This window comes from Zingiber officinale, chromosome 5A (genome assembly GCF_018446385.1).
Source record: "Zingiber officinale cultivar Zhangliang chromosome 5A, Zo_v1.1, whole genome shotgun sequence".
Taxonomy (NCBI): domain Eukaryota; kingdom Viridiplantae; phylum Streptophyta; class Magnoliopsida; order Zingiberales; family Zingiberaceae; genus Zingiber; species Zingiber officinale.
The window spans coordinates 111226125-111232217 of record NC_055994.1 but is presented as its reverse complement, the minus strand read 5'-3'; positions in this window follow the sequence as shown (position 1 = coordinate 111232217).

The window sequence follows — 6093 nt, the reverse complement described above, 5'->3', positions numbered from 1 at the left end:
CCAATTTTTTTAACAGTTAATTAATTATATATAATTAAAATTTTATTTTTAAATAACTTTGCATATAGAAAAAAGGTACAATATTATGAAAAAACTTGTACAATAATATTAAAGCAATCTACTAACAAATACGTGACAATTACGTTCTTCGAGACTCCATGTTCCGAAAATACTATAAAATTGGCTCATTGTCGACAGTATTAAAAACATCTTTCTCGATATACACTACCAAACTGTCATTTATCCATTCATCTCCAATCTTGTTTCTCAAATTTGTTTTGACAATATTCATTGCCGAAAATACTCTTTCAACGGTTGCAATACTAACTGGAAGAAGTAAGGCTAACTCAATCATCCGATAAACTAAAAGAAACACATGATTTTTCATTATTTCAATCATTTTCTTTGCAAGAGCTCTCAAATATGAAATGCCTTCAAACCATTCATATGATCTAACGTCATCAATATATGTTTCAAGCTCTTGTTCAGTCAACATATGCCTATTCCAAGAAAAATCATCCTCATAAAAATGAGCTAGACACACTAACTTCTGTACATCAAACCTAGAGAATGAGTTCCTAGGGTCAAGGCATGACATACAATTCAGCAAATCTGTAGTTGTTTTAGAGAAATGACTATTCATCCCCTGTAGAATAATATTGATAAACTGTAATTTAAAACCCAAATAATAAAAATAAAAATCAATAATTATGCTACTATTTAAAAGAATTTAATTGACTACAAACAAATTATTTGCAGTGTTTAATATCAAATCTTGTACAATAATTAAGATTAGAGTATTGATGAGCAGCAGAATTCACATCTAATTTGCATTTAGTAAATTGAAATCCACAATAACATATAGATGGATTAAGCACAATTAGCCAGAGGCCACGGGAGCCACGTGATGTTGATGTAGGACACATAGTCCTCCTCCTTAGTCGGAGTCGGACCATCGAATCGGAGCTGCCTCACCCATCAGATTTCCAGGTCCACGACCCAAATGCGACCATCCACCCATAGTATGACCTCAAGATTCGTGCTCTCAAATCTTAGCGGCTGACGCGTCTCCTTGCATGCAATCGGGTCGCCATTGTCCCACTTCATTGCCTCATTGCTGCCGTCGACCGCCAGCAAGAAGGAGCCGAGGATAGTCTAACTCGTCAGATTCCAGGAGGTAGTATACTACCACCTCCACTTCCATCGTCGACAAGGGGGCGACCACTGACACCCCCCCTGATGGATCCACCCCTAATTGCACAGGGGGTGTAAATTCAGGGTTCGGATTGCACTGACCCAAGTTGACTCGTATACAAGCACGATATGCGCGTGTTAAATGTCGGACTAGTTAAAGTAGAAATTTGTCCAAGTAAATGAACCAACATTTTACCACGTTGATCCATGATTGCTCACTGAAACAGTTGACGAGTAAATGACCTTAATTCAACCATTTACTGCTGGTGCAATTAGCCTACAGGGTTTTGATATTTGATAATGTACCTAAGTTTGATTTGTTAGGGCACTTTGTGTGTGTGACGATTATTTGCAGCGGAATACTTGAAGCAAGCTTCTTCAATGCTAACAAAATAGATTTACTTGTTATCCACCTCAATTGAGATGACTAATCCAAGGATACGACCCTCTCTAACACATTCACTATAAAAGAGCTCCTTCTCGGAAATAATTCAGAGGCGGAGAAACCTCAAACAAACTCACACACAAAAATATAAAAAGAAGAACAAGAAGAAGCTAATACAATATGAAATCATATAAGATTTACAACAAATGAAACCATACCTTCTTACTTCTTGCTTTTAGACACCTTCTGATCAATGTGGAAGTGCAGCAACACTTCTCTATAAGTCTCCAAGAATTGGTGTTGTGCGGTGACAAATTTGTCGCAAGAGCTCTGAGTGAAACGATAAAAAAAATCCTTTTCTAGGGTTATTGTTGGCGCCTTAATTACTTAAACTTTTCCCTTAAGCGCTTACACCTCTGTAACCTGCTCAGAACGGCTATATTTTCAACCTTAAGAAATTACTCTAATCGTTTAAGTGTTCTTAATCAATTAACTGAATCGATTAAGAACCCTTCTATTCGATAGTGAGAAACCCCGTAAGCGATTAAGCCTCTCTACTTAATCGCTTACCGTAGCTTCTATTTATCAGAAAAACAATTTTAATCTATTAGCCTAATCAATTAAGGATTGCTGAATCAGAACGACTATATTTTCAACCTTAAGCAATTACTCTAATCGCTTAAGTGTTATTAATTGATTAACCGAATCGATTAAGAACCCTTCTATTCGATAGTGAGAAACCCCGTAAGCGATTAAGCCTCTCTGCTTAATCGCTTACAGTAGCTTCTGTTTCTCACATAAACAACTTTAATCTATTAGCCTAATCAATTAAGGATTACTGAATCAATTCAGCTTTATTCTGTTTCTCACGATTTTAAGCTTAAGCGATTAAGCTTTTGGCTCAATCTCCTAAAACATGGTGTAATTGATCGGCCTAATCAATTACCGAACCCTAACTTCCAAAAAACTAAGTCTAGGGGTTCTTTACCCAACATCCGATCAACTGTGACTTGTTATTGTTGGGACCGAAAAGTAGCTAGAGGGGGGGTGAATAGCTATTCGCGTGCTCGTCGTCGGCGTTGCTCGTTTCTTCAGAGATATGCAGCGGAAATACAAGAAACAAAAACATACAACGCTAACAAATGGATTTTACTTGGTATCCACCTTACAAGAGGTGACTAGTCCAAGGATCCACACACGCACGCACCCTCCACTATGAATAACCCTCCTTTATGGTAACTACCAAAGGTGGAGAAGCCCTACAATCTCTCTATCCAAGAAGAAAGCAAAGGGAAAATAGATACAAGAAATATCTTACAAGATAAGCAATGAAAACCCTAACCCTAGCTTTTCTTCTTGTTGTGTTCTCGCCTCTTGACTTGGATGTCACTTCAAGATACTTCAAGAACTGGCGATCTGAACCTTAAAGAGTTGTTGTGGAGATGCTGTAAGGATCGGAGATTAATCGGTGAAGTTCTGCAAAAGCTCTTTTAAAGGAATCGAGCGCCTGCAGCCTTTATCGACGCCAACGGTCGGATCCCGATCGATTGGAATGCTCCCAATCGATCGGGGAGGCTTTGGATCGATCGGTGGATCGATCCAGAGCGCCTCTATGCTCTAGAAATTCGCTTGGATAGATCAGCTGATCGATCCAGGGCTTATCGCGATAAAACGCGCCACCCTGATCGATCCACTGATCGATCAGGGTCTCTGGATCGATCACCTGATCGATCCAGAGGCATTCTGTGCTCGTGACATTTCTTCCCAATCGATCGGCTGATCGATTGGGAGGAGCTCTGTCGTAGGGATTCACCCGATCGATCGGCTGATCGATTGGGAAGCATTCAATCGATCAGCTGATCGATCCAGATGTTGGTTTTTGCCCAAAACCAAGTCCCAAAGCCCCCAAACCAACATCCGGTCAATCCTTGACCTGTTAGAACATCATGCCTAGCATCCGGTCACCCTTGACCTGCTAGGACTCCCTCACCAAGTGTCCGGTCAATCCCTTTGACCCACTTGGACTTTTCCTCATCATGCCAAGTATCCGGTCAATTCCTTTGACCTACTTGGACTTTCACCAGATGTCTGGTCAACCTTGACCCATCTGGATTTTCCCCGTGCCTGACTTCACTCACTAGGACTTCCAACTGCCTAGCTTCACTCACTAGGACTTTCACCTAGCTTCACTCACTAGGATTTTCCTTTGCCTGGCTTCACTCACCAGGACTTTCACCTAGCTTCACTCACTAGGATTTTCTCACTGCCTAGCTTCGCTCACTAGGTCTTTCACTTGACTTCACTCACTAGGATTTCCTTACTGCCTAACATCCCAGTTAGGACTTCCCAGTCAAGTATCCGGTCAACCTTGACCTACTTGACTCTTCTTCAACCAACCTGATCAGATCCTGATCAGAGGGGAATTGCACCAAACAATCTCCCCAAATGCACAACTGATGTTTGACAATACCACATTTAAGTTAGGCTAATCCCATAGCCTCAAACTCCCTTCATGCCAGTAGGTAATGAAGACATAAGTTAAACCCTTCATTCTCCTCCTAAGAGGGCAAACTCCCTCTAGGTAATGAAGTCATAACTTAAACCCTTCATTCTCCCCCTATTGACATACATCAACAAATGTCCTATCTTTGGGCACACATCAACAAATTCACTTGTTGAATAATCTCCCCTTTGAGACTCTCCCCCTGAAGAGTTGCTCATCGTTGTTCACAACTTCACTCGTTGTGATCAACACGATAATGAAGGTCTCATACCCTTCATTATTCTTAACCCTACATTCTCCCATTAATGTAGTCAAATGCCCATCTCCGAGCATTTTTAACTTAAACCACTTGAACAATAAGGATATCCACTCCCCATTAAAGTTCAAACGCTAAACCTTGAGCATGTTCTGAAAAGAAGGTTAACCACCTTCCAAGGTTCATGAAAAATAATTTTCATGTCTTTAAGGAGTCCCTCCCCCTAAAGACATGGTGGTAACTTCTGTCATTGCACCAACAATGACTTGGAATCCCTAAACCTTTAGGAAACCCAAATTTAGAAGTTTTGAGGTTCAAATGTTCAAAATTTGAAATAAACCTCAACCTTAACTTCAATTTAGTCTTCCTTAACCAATCCATTCTTGTTTTCAACATGAAAACACCCTTTTTTATGTATACAAATGTAGTTTGAGGGGTTTTGAATGGTTACATAGACTAAACAAGGTTTAAAAATGCTGAAATCAGGCTTTACTAGCCAAAATCAGCATCTTGGATCGATTGGAGTTGAGTTCCAATCGATCGGACCATTCTGAATCGATCCACTGATCGATTCAGGAGGGCTGGATCGATCGGTGGATCGATCCAGACGGCTTCTATTCGTGAGAAGCCTGCTCTCAATCGATCGCCCGATCGATTGAGACCCTTCAATCGATCGGGTGATCGATTGAGGTCTGATAGTTGCTGAAATTTTATTTCAGTCAACTTCAGAAACTCCTAGAAAATTCTACAAAATTCCAAAAATCGTGAAAATTTGTGTAGACATTATATAGGGTATACTTTATCATGGAAAAATAGTTTTCTATGAAAATACATCATATTTTCAAAGATGGACACAAACTCAAAAACTTGTAAAAGCTTTAGTGTTTTCTTCAAGTTTGTGTCTAACTATTCAATGATGATTACTATCAAAATATAGCCTTCACCAAGGTTTTCCAAAAGCATTTAAAAATATTTTCAAAATCAATATCCCACCATGTTCCTTGGGCTTAATGCACATGATTTGTACATTAGCTTTCCCAATGATGGGAAAACACATAACTATGTGTTTTTATGAACTTAAAACTCAAGGAAATGCACTAAAACAGCATGTTGAGTTTTGTTCATCATCCTAACATCTCACTTGTATCTATTGTGCACAAAACACATACAAGTCATTCTATAGGTCTTTGTGAGATGTAAAAGTTTGGTTTTGCCCTAATCTAGGGATCATGCATATCTATCTAGGCATTTTGTAGATATTGAACATCCACCTAGGATGTCACTTGTTGATACACTTGTACCACTTATTAGTGAATTTGTACCACTTGTTACAAAGACCACTTGTTGATACAAGTTGATAAATGTCATTTGTCCTTAATTTTAAGGAATTAAAAATAATGCATGATATGTTATGACATACATCAAAATAAAATAGCTTTCAAAAGAAAGACTCCTATAACTACGTGATGTATGAATGCATGACATGGTATTTTTGTATTTTCATAGTAAGTTATGAATGCAAGATACAAATAAATAAGTATGATGTCATGGCATATCATAGGCAGACAATCATGGCAAGGTTTAGCATAAATAAAATACCTAGATTGCCCTCTAAACACTCCAAGAAAATGCCAAACCCTAAATTGACATTTCTAGTTCTCTTGATTAACTTATGCCAATTGAAATTAATCTTATTCCTCAAATGTTGACATATTTCGTTCTTTCACAAGAGTAACACTAAGAAAATACCAAAAT